The sequence below is a fragment of the Mya arenaria genome, chromosome 17 (assembly GCF_026914265.1).
Source record: "Mya arenaria isolate MELC-2E11 chromosome 17, ASM2691426v1".
NCBI lineage: Eukaryota > Metazoa > Mollusca > Bivalvia > Myida > Myidae > Mya > Mya arenaria.
In genome coordinates, this window is record NC_069138.1 from 53044792 (window position 1) to 53059687 (window position 14896).

At 35.0% G+C, this 14896-nt stretch overlaps 1 protein-coding gene across 9 annotated transcripts in view; it reads left to right on the plus strand.

The window, feature by feature from the left end:
• Positions 1 to 14896, plus strand: part of LOC128223800 (uncharacterized) — a 96699-nt gene continuing 81803 nt past the window's right edge. For 2 of the 9 annotated variants that reach the window (XM_052933200.1, XM_052933202.1), the window contains exons 1-6: positions 1 to 96; positions 6694 to 6812; positions 7573 to 7758; positions 8330 to 8686; positions 8968 to 9010; positions 10857 to 10967. The gene's annotated coding sequence lies outside the window, so the exon portion shown is untranslated. The other 7 variants (XM_052933204.1, XM_052933206.1, XM_052933201.1 and 4 more) reach the window with 7 other exon arrangements.

Here is a 14896-nt window from a genome sequence, read left to right on the forward strand (position 1 = left end):
GGCCATCGTAGATAAAAAAAAAGCCATATTGACCTTGACCAAAGTATCACGATTTTATTTTGTATTAAAACAACATCATCCGGATAAAAGTTTACAGTAAGTTGTATGAATATATTCTTCAATAAGGCAACATTATTAAATCAGTAAGCGGTTTATCAAAGGACTAAGGCTTTTGCTATTTGAGAGAGTTTAAGAAATCCAAGAAACTTTGAGTGGGTGAGGAACCACTTGTTTCTGAAACATTGCCAAATTGTCAGGCTGAATAATGTGGCAAGAAAACATTTTCTGCCTGTGCATTTACCACATTAATTATCAGTCAACGAGTAACGCATTCCTTGACTGTCTGACTTCATTTATTTCTTACACCAGTAAAGGGTTAAGTACTGGTTGGAGAGCAGTAGCCGGCGGAAAGCAGTAGCCGGCAATCGCTTTTTATTCGTGTTTTTTTAAAAAAAAAATTCTTAAAAGAGGTGAGAATGGTAAAAAAGAACCGTATCCAAGCAACACCATTTGCATCGAATCCAGCACAAAGCATTCGTTTAAACATTTTATTTACAAAAAGTATTGGAAATGTCAAAAAGTTTGCCAACTTTCTCGTGGGGGATGCTCACGTGAATGTTACTGCGCATGCGCAATTGAATAAATTTGCATATCTAATTATAGCACTAGCATTGACCGACATTCAAGTGATGGTTATGAACAATTATTTGTCGATGAATCACAGCAAAATGTATTTTTTTAAAAAGCCTGTTGAAATGATATTTTCATATTGCACGTCAATCGCTTTCTAACAATATTGAGACATATTTAAAATTGTATGTACCCATGGTGTGGTTTTAGGCGCGTTGTTAAAGCGAGACTACTCCAGCGCTTGGTTACCAGTATTACTTCTCTGTTCAATAGAAGCGCCCCATGGGGAAATTATACTTAATAAGCCGATAAATATCGGTTTTATAGTCAAGGAGCGGTACTGAAATAAAACTGCCGGGTACTGCTTCTCATAATCCGTAAATTGGCACTAATTGATTACCCCCTTTGTGGCCCCAATTAGGCACGCGCTTCGTGACGACACAAATTTTAATATTGTAAAGTTAGTAGACCTTGACCCCTAGTTTATTAAAATGTAAGTATTATTTCCGTTACATTCCGATCTACCGAGAAAATCTTCAAAAACATGCAAAAACTGCCGTCTACTGCTCTCCAACCAGTAATGAAATTTCTTCCCAAACCATTAAAATTAAACGGTAGCCTTTGATGCATTACCTCTGATGGCAGCCGCTTACAGTAATTTGTTTTGCTTACATTTTTGACATATATTTGGCATGCGCAGGTTTTTGATAGGGTGTGGTTTTTTGGGAAATGCGGTCAGTCGTTTCATGTGCGCTCGAAGAACGTTGCGTGTAAGTTCTGTCGAAAATTATAATTTAGCTCACAAAACATTTCGATTGGTTCTGTGAGAAGAAAGTGATACTCACGGACTTTAATTCCCAAAAGGAGGTACTTTTTATGTGTTAATTCTTATATTTGTTTTAAATCAAATGCTGAATTCTGAGAGCGTAATTTAGACGTGCACTTTTGTAATGTCTTATAATCATTTAAATTTGTTTCAAGTATTTTTATAATTATTTCTTTCAGTTCGACGTAGACTAATGTAGAGCGTTAAATACGTAATAAAGCTACCAAACTACATAATTATGGATTCAGTCGCACCGGCATGCGATATCGGACCGTTACAGTCGAACTCTTTTTAATTGAGTGAATTTCGAACTACGAATAAGGGATATATATAGAGGTGCTGTGTTTCGAGAAATCGGAGTCAGAAATCGAACACCTTTAAAATGCTATAAATGTAGCACGTACTGGAGCTATATGAATTCAATGACTCACTGGATTTAAACTTGACTTATAATGGATAAGCTGTTGCGATGGATCTATGCTAGATAAACAATCGTGCTTGGGTGACATTTGATTCCTAGCTGCGGAGCAAAACACGTGTTTATCTTGTGATTAACTTGCTGGAGCGCCTAGCTTTGTTTCTGCGGTGTTTTATTACGCATACAAAATACCACATACATCAGTTAGAAAAATGAGTGTTTTCAGTTTAGGCCAAGTGAACGTTTAATGTTTGTTTCCTGAATACAAAGTGTATTAGTTTGCATAATTATTTTGTACTTTATTTTACATTCTAGTTATCTTTACAAACCAATCGTTTTTTATGATATGGTGATTTTGAATGTATTTTAACCGTTAAGACATAAAGGAAATTAGACTTAATATCTTTTAAATTTTGAATTTTGATTGTGCCTCTTTATTTCTTTAATTTATTTTTATTTCGATTGTCTGATCTGTCAAAAACTAAGCCAATGGATGAGTCTGCCGAGTCCGATAAACCAGCGCCCAAGCGTACGAGTGACCGTGCTATAATACTGAGTCAAAAGGGCTTTGAGTTTCAGTTACATATTTTGAAGGGAAGTTTCAAAACATCAATTTCTGCATGGCGTCGTCATCTGGCTCAAGCATTAACTTTGATCTCCGATTCAGCTGTAAGGGAGCATAATAATTTGTTCATACATTCTTTCGAAAAACTTACCATTACATTTTATTAGTGAATTGATTTATTTGGCCAATCATAGCAGGGTGTAGAATTACAAGAATAAGGAATTTATGATAGTGCAGAGAAGGAGCGGCAACACATTCTGCAGCAGATAGCTGCCCACATTAAAGAATTAAAAAGTGGAAGTGAAAATTCCGGTTCGGTTGTTTCTAAGAAATTCAGAAGGTCAAACTTGTCAAACAATAGTTCTCATTTGTCAGATGCTGCAACCCGAGCGGCGGTGTTATAAGCGGAGTATAAGTATTTTGATATAAAGTCTAAATCAAGGGCTTCAAATGTTGAAATAGATTATAATGGTTGAGGCTGAAGTTGATGCGTTATGTTCAGTTGTTGGGTCTTCTGGTGTTGACTAGCAGCTTACTGTTTCCTATCAGCAAAGTTCTGTATGTGAAGCACAGCCATCTCTTTTAGACATTTTGCCGCAGTTCATGTTCCAAATGTTCCTGCTTCTGTTGTACGTTCAATCTTGCGTGCGTCTGTCTTAGTGTCTATTATGTCGCCCTCTTTGCGTCAACGACCCAGGCTCCTAGCTTAAAAAACAGTCACTGTCTGAATCCAGGTGCCAACGTGTTTACGCCTGCGGCTGCATCAAGTATGCTGGCCCAGTTATTTCTATACATTCGTCGTCTTATATGACGTTGAGTAAGGTATCCCCAGTTGAAGTTCAGGAGCAGGGGCTTCTCGATTTAGCTTAAACATTAGCTGATCAAGTTCAAATCCGGCTGGGTTGCAGCCACCAGAACCGGGTGTTTTTAAGGGTGACCCTTTGAAATAAAATATACTGGTTGTAAGGCTGCCTTCCAAACTTTTAACGATCAGAGAAACATTCCCCAAAGGGGGAGGATTTATTACCTTAAAATGTACATTTGTAAGGAGGCGAAATGTGGTTGAAAACTTCTTCATGATGGCGACTGATGAAGAGGCTAAGAATTTGCTAGACGAGCGTTTTTGTAATACATTTCCCATTGCAAGTGCGTACAGAGTGATGTGAAATGGTTAGCAGATTTTTAGCGTCTTACCGCCATGAAAACAATTGGCCCATTTGTGGATCCTTGATGAGGATCAAGAAAACTGAAAACTGCTAAGTGAACTTCCAGATTGGCTTGTAACGAGATGGGCGAGAATTGCTGCGAAATACAAGGAACAGCATAAGGTTTACCAACCATTTTCCGAATTGGCAGATTTTGTTTCGCAGGAGGCAAAACTGGCATGTGGTCGAGTCACGTCTTCACGTGGATGGCTATAAATCCCGAAGGGTTGTAAAAGATAAAAGTAAGCCCCAAGGCCGTTCATTTCTGTTAGAAACATATAGCCACCCGAGTTAATCCGTCAATAATTTAATAGTTGTCCGATGTGCAATAAAGGCCATGAGTTATACGATTGCAATGTGTTTCTAGGTAAGCCGAAGGCGGAAAGAAAAACATTCATTCGGAACGCGCTTTTCTGCTTTGGATGTTTGGGTCCAGATCACATCACGCGCAAATGCAAGCATGGAAGACAATGCCGGTTTTGTTCGAAATTCCACCCGACATCGTTACATGGAAATCAGGTACAGACTAAGCAAGACTCCGCTGCGACAAAGAGCATCGCCAAACCCAAACCGATTTAAGATGGCTCATCTTTTCTTAACGATGCTAGTTCGGCGAGCAAATGCTCAATGATTGTTCCGGTCTTCGTTTCTCATTCAGATAATCCGAGCAATGAGAAATTGGTATACGCTTTTCTGGATACTCAATCTAATACAACGTTTATTTTGGAACAAACTTGCATTGATTTAGGTCTTAACGGTGTCGATGTGTAGTTGTCTCTATCTACAATATCACGTCCGTTTGCCTTTTCTAGAATGATAATGCCAGCGAATCGTTCACATTTTCCGACACCCGAAATTGCGAAATTCTGGCCACATTTGGAACCAATTGCAAACGACCTTATGCCGTTGAATGAATGCGAAATTGGTTTGCTTATAGGATACAATTGTTCAAGAGCTTTAGTACCTTGGGAGGTCATTCCTTGCAATGGTGATGGTCGACACGGCCAGAAAACTGATCTTGGTTGGGGTATTGATGAGTGACCGTGGGGATCATATTGATAATTACCTCGGTATTGATATAACTGCCCAAGCGAGCTTCATTGAACTACATACCCCTTTTTAATATTGTTCAAACATTGACCCTAATATGTTCTTATTTTACCTTTACTGCACTTTTTTGTATAGCCTGAACTGACTGATGGTCATTTCAAACGTAATAAGTACAGTAAGGGTCGATTCTGATTAAAAAAGTTATACAGATTATATAATAATCAATAATCATCTACAAAATGTAAGTCAAATCAACTTTTAACACGGAAACACCATTTTTTTATGACCTTGTACCTGTTTAACAACATTTATTAACTTCTGATATTGACATGAAGGCATGCATTCTGGGTCCTGGTAGCAGTTTTGGTACTTTTATTTTATTTTGACATCCTACCTCCCTTAGGAATGTGCAAGTTTTATAGTCAATTATACTTACAAGAAAGAGTAAAATAGTTCTATAACGTTACTTTGTTATTATACATTAACCAGATCCTTTATGACCAATGTTTACGGTCTCAGGAGTCCTAGCTCAAGAATAAGACCCGCAATTCGTTTTATTAAAACTCTCCTTCTCGCAGAACGTTTATGGTAACATTTTCTGAATTGACAACACTATCGTTTTGACAGAGAAATATCAATACTGTAAAATATATTAATTAATATAATCATTAGTCATTTGAACAATTTGCTTTTTTTAGCGTTTGTCTTGATTGTTTGTAACATGGGATTTGAACTTAAATACTGCCTCATCCCATTCAGTCAACTGAACATCTAAATTATATCAGTTTAATTTTATATACGCACGTAAAAAAACTGCTCTATCTAACATTCAGCGTCACGCTATTCAAAGAAGTATTACTTATTGTTTTTAAAGGAATAAAATATATGACGATTTACACAGAATTTATAAACAAGACAAAATCAAAATTGTTTTGTATATGAAGCGCACAAATCACTATTTATATTTAGTATGGCCTTTTTGAAATCGAAACTAGAGTATTTCCTGGAAAACATTATAGCTGTGAATCATAATAGCTTTTCAACTAATCATGGATTTATAACAGAAACAGAAACGGTACCAATAGGCGTTCACTGAAAAATTAGTGTATAACGAGGTGAAAACAATTGTGAGAAATAAAATGATGATATATTAACTTTAGATGACAAAACTATAAACATTTGATTGAATATGACTATTTATATGTCTGGATTCGTCCTACTGCTAACGATGCCTTAACTGAATATTGATTTTAGAAGAGATACATCTATGACTTTGTGTGTGCCATTCTGTTTATTTCAATAATTTTTAAATCAAAGTCGGATGTTATCAGCCTTCATCAATTCAAAACGTGTAAAGGCACCAACACCGCACCAAACCGATGTCTTGTGCATTACGATTTTTACCAATGTAAACAAAAATCTTAAAAAAAATCCTCAAACAAAAATGTTGATGTGCGTACATATTCATAAACTGGATATTCAATTCGCGCTTAACACAAACTTTTAGTGTTTTATATCCTTTAATGATTTAATTATTAAAACCCTTATTTCAAAGCAAAGTTACTGTGGAATAAAGCAGGTATATGTTTCTTTCATTTTAATAACAGGGGGTTACTTTCTTTAGCACAAAATTTGCCATGAAATAGATTATTTGTAATTCAATTTTAAACGGATTTTGAGCAAGTTTTTTACCGAAAATGTGAATACATCGTAAGGACATTTTGCAGAAACGTAAACAAATGTATTTCCACATGATCAGAGTATGGAATTAATAACTACCGTGTATGTCTCATCATAACTTCACCAAGTGTAAAACTGAAGGTAAATGTGCCAATGTATGGATTGTGACAAAGATGGTTTTTTCGCTCACTCGCCCTATTTATTTTAGAAAATTTCAATGACCATGGCATCAATTTATTGTACTAAGCCTAAGGTTTCTAGAAAGTACAAAAAAACAACCTCGTACGTTCATATTTAAAGTAATTTTACATCATTTCAGAGATGCTGATGATTGTACCAGGAAGGACATACATAAGGACGGTGAACACTGGCGCAGGCAAAATGGTTACATCACACATTTGAAACCAATATTTTTCACCGAACTATATTAAACGACACGTAAGCAATTCACGTCAAATTCTATTTATAGTATTTAATCGATCTAGTGTCGCTTAGCGATATTGTTATTTGACACAATTAAGTTATAATAATTTAACTCATATTTTCATGTTAACGAATGTGTACATGCATGTCAACTATTACTATTACACTCTTCAGTTTCACAGTACAAAATAGGACGATTTATTACTGAGGGAAATTAGTTTCATCTCATGACACAAACAGACGTTGTTTTTTTCTATCTGCATTTATATGCTTGGGAAACCAAACAATTATATTTGGTCAATACCTGACATCGTGTAGCGCACTAGCTTCGCACTAAAGCATCCCGGGTTTGAATTGAAGGCCTGAGCACATGTTAGTCTGGTTGGAGGTCAAGTGGGTTTCCACCTGGTACTCCGGGTTCCCCAAGTACTCATAATTCAATGAACTACAAGGATAAGCCCAGTGGTAGACAAATATAAAATTACTTAAGAGGCACAAACTCAGTGCTCAAATGACACTTAACGAGAGACAAACACGTTCACACATCGTATACACACGTAAACAGACCAAATGCACACGTACACACACCCCATACACACGTTCAAACATCGCATACACACGTACACAGACCACATACACACGTACAAACACCCCATACACACGTTCTAATAGTCTCTAAATAGTGGCGGATTGGATTCAAGTTAACTATGTTCGTACATGTATGCTCGCTGACAAGAAATAGGTACCGTTTAAAATGTATTTACCTTTCTTGCAGTTAATATTTCCAAGTACGTGTTAGCACAACTACCTGCAAGACATCGTGTGTTGGTCTCAAGCCCGAAAAAGATCAGTAGCAAATATAAGTACAGAAATATACTAAAATCATACCATATTTTTATTACGTTGGAACACAAACTCCCCTCAGATCAGCATCCATAGATTGAAGAAATCAAAAGAAGAGGTAAAGTGAACACATCTAGGGTTCTGCTCATCCTTTACTTGCTATGCAGCAGCTTGTTAATAAAACTCTCTTTGTATATGCTATCGTCATTGTCATACCATGCTTTATTATTGATTGTGATCTTGTATGTGCTGCTGTGAAGGAATTGCTGCTCAGGTCATCCCAGATCTGATCTGTGGTGATATTTTCGTTTAGACTACTTTTAATCTGCTTTTTGCAACTATTTTGACTATCAGTTTTTTATTACTCTTTTTCTTAAGTGTCTCTTAGGCCTCTGGTCTAGAGCAGCAGATCTTTCACAGGTTTAACCTCTTTTACTTGCTTTGCTATGTGATATGTGCTTATTTAACAATGCTCAAAATTATTTTAATGCTTTCTTACCATGATATTGTTGTTCAACATGTATACTATTGTTATAGTCGGTTCAAAAGCGCTTGTCGCTTATGTTATATTGTTATTTCTGACTTGCCGACTTAAAATAAAATTTATCTTATCTTATCTTATCTTATCTTATCCTATAACTACTTATACGTGCCATAAAATAGTAAGTTTTGCAATATTGTGTTTTTAGATATCCAACTGCAGTCCGTGTATCTTTCCAAAGATGGTTTTTGACTTCACGTTGGAAGGGAAGAACTTGAGATGGCTTACTTTTGGATTGTTCATCTTCCTTATCTGCCAGGCAGGCATTTTCCTCGGTCTGAAATCGGGATCGCGTTTTAAATATCCGACCTCTTCACCATTTATGCGAAAAGCTAAAATCATACCATTCGAATCCAACAGGCAGTGTATGGCATGTGATGCACTCAAGCCACCCTTATATAACATCCTAGACAATGATAAGGACATCACTGCACTAAGACAAAGGCATAACTATTCTTTATGTTGCGGCCCTTCCAACAATGTCATGCAGCTTCTTATTCAAAAGGTAGGTGTACAGAGTGTCAACTGATGATTACAATAAATATATGTTTTCAATGGTATTTGTTTCGTTTCTATTTATACAACATGTGAACATTATAAAACGACACACTGTGCATACTGGACTGAATTGCTTAAACAATAGAATATATAAGACAGAAAACAGTGTTACACACTAAAACGTTTCGTATTGAATCTTAAAACAACATGAATTGACTCATTTTAACGAATAAATTTTTCGAAACACTGTCGTAAACCTTTGCTGAATGCTTTGGTTCTTTATTTAAGGAAATGTCATTGCAGTATTACGAAACCAGCAACAGAGATTCAAGTAAGTAATCTCCATGTTTAAATTGAATGCAATGGTTCAATTTGATATCCGTTTTGTCGTATAGGCCTTGTAACAAAACAGAAGGAAGTTTCATATACATAAATATTGTAAAGACTGTCATTTTAATATTAGAAATCAAAATAGTATGTAATATTGTTTTAATGTAGCACCGTCTACTGTCATTATTTAAATTACGGACAAAAATAAACTATTGTAATGTTCATGGAATCATTAAGTCTGGGGGCCGGCAAAGAAAAAGTTGTCAAGTATTTGACAAGTTACGGCTTTCGTCGTTACCGCTATTACTACTGTAGGAAGATTTTGTGTATTTAACATTTGAGTAATGGCTTTAGTATAAAAGTCTAAATTTAGCTGGTAAATAATAAATGGATTTGACTGCAGATATATTTTTAATGGTTGACTATTTTTCTAAAGATTTATGAACCTTATACCCCTACTCTATAATGTAATTTATACATATAAAAGGTTCATCAAAGAGAGTTGTTAAAATAGAACAGTCCGTTTTCGTCACGTGATGCAAGTTAATATGAAAACAGCAAGAGGCATAGGAATAAGCAATCGTGTCTCGACACCGATGAAGGAGCCTCACGTTAAATTTTGGAAAACTGAAGTTTCTTTTTGAATTGTTTAAGGTGGACTCTTAAATATCGGAGACTAAAATAATCAGTGTGGAGCTTGCGCTACCTCTTCTAGTTACCCGTAGGGTTTCTTATGGGCCTATAAGTAAGCCTGGATAATTGCGATACAAACGGAACAGGATCAATGGTTGATTCCCCGTATGCAAGCATATAAAAAAGACTGTGGGTTTACATATTGTGAGATTAGTTTATGAATATTTGTTTACTTGCCCTGTTGAATATATGATATAGGCGTTGTAGATACATCAGTTGGTACGTTCTGTGGTTTTGCATAATTAAATATTGATACTTGAACAATAGTATTTACTATGATTTACAATCATTTGGTTTTGTCAGTATTAATTGTTAACCAAGTGTAAACACATACTGATTACATATTTAATTTTTGGGACAAGGCTGTCAGAGAAAAGGGATATAGATTGATTTAAGGCAGCGTGACCGAGCTAGTCAGGGAAAAAAACGTTACACTATGACCAGTCAGTTTGAATGCAAGGTCATTGCCACCAACGGGTTTAATGTAATGGGGAGAATTTCTCAAATTATTTTGTTTTAGAAATGGCTACAAAGTTTTATAGTTTTATAGGGTAACGCATCTTGTAAAGTTGTTAGTATTTTACTAGGACTAGTAGGCAAAATGTTTTGAAACGCCATAAGCAATAACATGGGAATGTTATACATATGACCATATCATGATTACAACTAAAGCAATAACTCCATACAAGTTAAGAGATGGTAAGTATTTAAAGGCAAATGTATAGAAAGTGTATCATATCAAGTATTTCAACATTGGCGAGAAAATGTTTTAATGAGTAGTGTGCTCTGCCAGTTGGGTTCTGAACATTATATTTTACCGTAAAGATGCGGAGCTCGAACACTTGGGATAGCGGAGCATGAGGTTTTTGTTAAAAAATGTCTTGATGAACTTTTTTGTAGATCAAAAGAGTTGCAATATGGCGACTCAGGTTTAAGGAAACCATCTCAAAAATGCATTCAACGTTTTTAAATAACGTTAAGATCTGATCGCTGTTTCCTTGGGATGTAAAATAAAGCAAAAACAGTAACAGTTACTAAAATACATATAGTAACCGGAAAATACTATATGGACATCTGCAATCTGTATTGTTTTAACTTTTGCATTATGACACTGTATAAGGTATTTTGCACCATACCATAAGTTTCTATTACAGGTATACTTCTAGAATCGTTTACGAACAACTGTGGCCAAAAAGAGGAATTCAAAACGCCAAAGGCTAATCTTGTCGGTGTAGTAGATAGCGTTCCAAGTGTTATTGTTAAAGGTAATCACTAATACCATTGTATTGTAAGTTACTTTTAAAAATGAAATATTATTTTCAGAGGAATTGTTTAATTCTTTACTAAAAGTGATAATCATGCATTCTCAATAAAACGGTGGAATGGCATTTTCAAAATGCCAAAAACTAAACCTTGGATTTTAAAATCAAAATGAACATTTTTATGCAGCTACTAGTATACTTGTATAGTTACAAAATATTTTCAACAAGATATAAGAGGTTTTGATTTTATGCTATTTTGAACAAACCCTGTCAAACAGGTTTTGAAACCTGTTAAGGTTAGTTACTTTGATGCATTCTTTCTTTAAGATAAACTACCTTAGACTTGCGTTAATTTTGAGGTCGATATTGCAGATATGTATTACTCCGCAGTATTTTATGAAACACTTCATACATTTTTTTATAATTTTATAACAAAGGAGAATTGTAAGTAATCGGAAAAATGTAACGAGTATTTTGTAAAATTATAAAAATCTAAATAAAGAGAGTAAATCAATATATATGCAAAAAGCTACAGAAACATGCTCAGTAGCAAGTTTAAACATAAACCCGGTTTAGTGGCAATGGGCAACGCCAAAGACATAGAACACAAATTCACAAACAAGAAACATAGAGAACAGCACACAACTCTACAAACAGCACAGTGCATAAATACTATATATATATATATATATATATATATATATATATATATATATATATATATATATAAAAATAATTCGTATGTTTATCAAGAATTGTTAGGCACCGCCTTGGAACGGTCAGTAAAATGTAAATTTACTGGGGGTTTAAACCAGTTTATGTGCACAAACCTCACTCTTATCCCAACAATTCTTAATAAAGATAAAACGCAAAAGATAAATCTTATCAAAGTATGCATTAACTTGAGGAAACTTATCAATAAAACAAATAATAATAAAAAACGAAAAGGTAAACCCTAAGTACTTCAATGGTAAGAGATCCCAACTCTTTCTGCAGACGGAGGGAAACAATTCAGAGCACCTAATGCAAATACTTTTCAAAGATACGATGCAGTCATCGTTAGAAACCAAAAGCTTCACACATATTTTGTTTATATTCACAGGTTTCTAAAATGACACATTGTTTCGGTGTGCAACCAAATGCTTTGCCGCATAAATGATAAAATATTTGCAATCATTACCTTTAATTAACCTATGTAAATTCTGATAGAGCAGTATGACTTCAAAGTAACCATTCTTACTACAAATAATGACGAACAGAAGGGATTCAAACAGACTATAAATATTTAGAATGAACGATAAGCTATATTTATTTTTAATCAAAACATGCTTATTTAATAACTATCTAACTTTATCGAACTGGATTTACACATAAAACACGTAAACTGATTAATGGAACAACCCAAGAACAAACAAACCACAACTATTTAATACTCAACACTGGAAAACACCGTAACATTGTTATGAAAGTAACCACCTTTAGTACACTAAACATGTCAAACGTTTATGAAAGAAAAAGAGTAATTACTAATCAAGTTTGAACTACCTTCACACAGTTAACTGTCTAGAAGTCACATTACTGATTTATGTAAGGTTCGTTACAAATTAAATCTTTGTTCATTTAAAAACGTTTCTTAAAATGTGTTGTTTTTTTTACCTGAGCAAAATATATTTAACTTAAATTCCACTCAACGTCAGATTTGCACAGGTCATTAAGTGTCAAATAACTTACACAAGTTCAATAATTTGTTATCTAGAGAGCTAAATTCAAAATTTGTCATAAGAATAATTGTATCATGTATATGACGTCATATCTGCCAACTAAGATGGTAAAATATCAGTCTCTCACACAGTAATTATAGTTTTTTTTTCTCTCTTGTATCTACAGTGTCAGGATTTCAGACGTATCTAGTGTAAGGTTCGTTCGGTTTTCATTTTTTTGAGTTGCCTTTAGGCAAACTCTCTGGAGTCATGTTTGATACCATATTTCAGAGTTACACTTTTTTTCGCGGACCCCTTGATTCAGGTAGAATGCCGCGCTGAAAGAAGTTCCATATCTATCATGTTTTCCACATGCATAGTTCAATTATTATGTGTGATGTGTCTTAATAAATCATTTATTGTGCGAGTCTGAAACTCGATTATTTGCATTTTGGTCAAATGAAGGTATTAAAAATGATTTATCCTGTCTCGTAGTAATTTATGCTTTTACATATTGTCAGAGGGGTGAGCGCAAGACTGTGTTAAGTGTAAAGCAATAAAGAATGCACTTAGCACAGTCTTGCGCTCACCCCTCTGTCAAATTGTGCAGTACCGGGTAATAAAAGTAGTCCATTGAATTTCCCGCCAGCTTGTCAAAACGCGCCCAATTCTGTGGTACTTCAGCTAAAAGTAGTCCATGAATGTGAAGTGTCGGGCGTGCTATTTTGTTATTTCATTAAAATAAACGTATGGAAATTAAAAAAAATTAACGTCGAGAAACGTTTGTTATCATAAGTGATTTATATACAATTCATTTTGAATGTTCGACTAAAATATCGCGGAGGAATCGTCGCCAGCTTCAATCCGGGCTAACTCTTCTACAAACCACAAACTATATCTGGTAAGTAGCCAACTATAACAAATTGTTTTTCCTTCAATTTCTTATTGTATATGTTGAGTATTTTACAATCATAGCAGTGCACTGTTATTTTTGTCTTGTGACATATCTGCACAATTTACAAAGCGTCCGAAGTCAGTCATTTTTAAAAAACTCTGGGCATCGTTCAACAACACCGGAGCCTGCCATTTTGTAAAATCTCGGCCCTCGTTCAAAAACAACGAATCGACAATCAGCAGTTCCGTTTGCATGCACTTGAATATATTGTCATTCAATTGAGTTTTCTTTTTATCGTAGGTTATTTATGTTTGATGTTCTCTGTGCATTTTTAAACAAACCATTTTTGCACAAATTACGTAGCGTCAAGGGGACGCCTGAATTCGACTTCGGAAAAACGATCCGTCTTCGTTCATTTTAGCATGCATGGAATAATTTCGTAACCAAGTCTTATGTTTATCTCGGGTTATATATGTATGTTGTATTCCGTGCATTTCTACTTAACGTTACTCGAGTGCGCATGCAAAATTTAGGTTATCATTTTACTGCGCTATTCGCCCCCACCACCATTATCAAACACGTACATTTGGGATTTTTTTATTGATGTTCACACTCACAGACATGTATTGAATTGACATATTAAAGACTGGTTAAAAATCAATTAACATTTTGTTTACATCAAGAGTTTGATAATCAATAGTTTGAGGTGTTTGGAATATTGGATACATTGTTAAAATATTGTAAAGCAAGTATTTGAGAAGCACTTGTGACTTTTTTCATCAAGTGTTTACATCACACGTGTTTGAATATTGGAAACGAGATTTTAATTGTTAAGTGGGTGTTTGATCAATAGAGTGAATACTTCCGCAATTTGGTACATTCAGTTTCTTGCAATTCAGCTGATATGAACATTCAATATGACTTGCATGTTTTCAATCTCAGATCCATTGCAGAAAATAATGTATGTAAAAACAAACACAAGTTTGTAAGTATTGTGCCAGAACAAACACTGCCATCATCTCAGACGTCGACCTCTATACCATTGCATGCATCTCCCATTGTTGCAGATTGTTTTCCACCTTCTCATCCAGCAGTTTGTGCGCCCATCACATTAATTGACTTGCCATTTCTTGTCCCTGTCAATCAACCTGTTGTTAACAGTAAAAAGAGAAAGAAATCCTCAAATGACCGCACAAAACCTGGCTGTGCGCAGCCAAAAAAACAAAAAACATCCCTGTTAAATTGTAATGAAGAAGAAATTGTATCGAGGTTCCATAATTCAGTCTCTGTTGGCCCTGAGTATGTTTGCAGTAGCTGCAACCAGCTTTTTTTCAAAC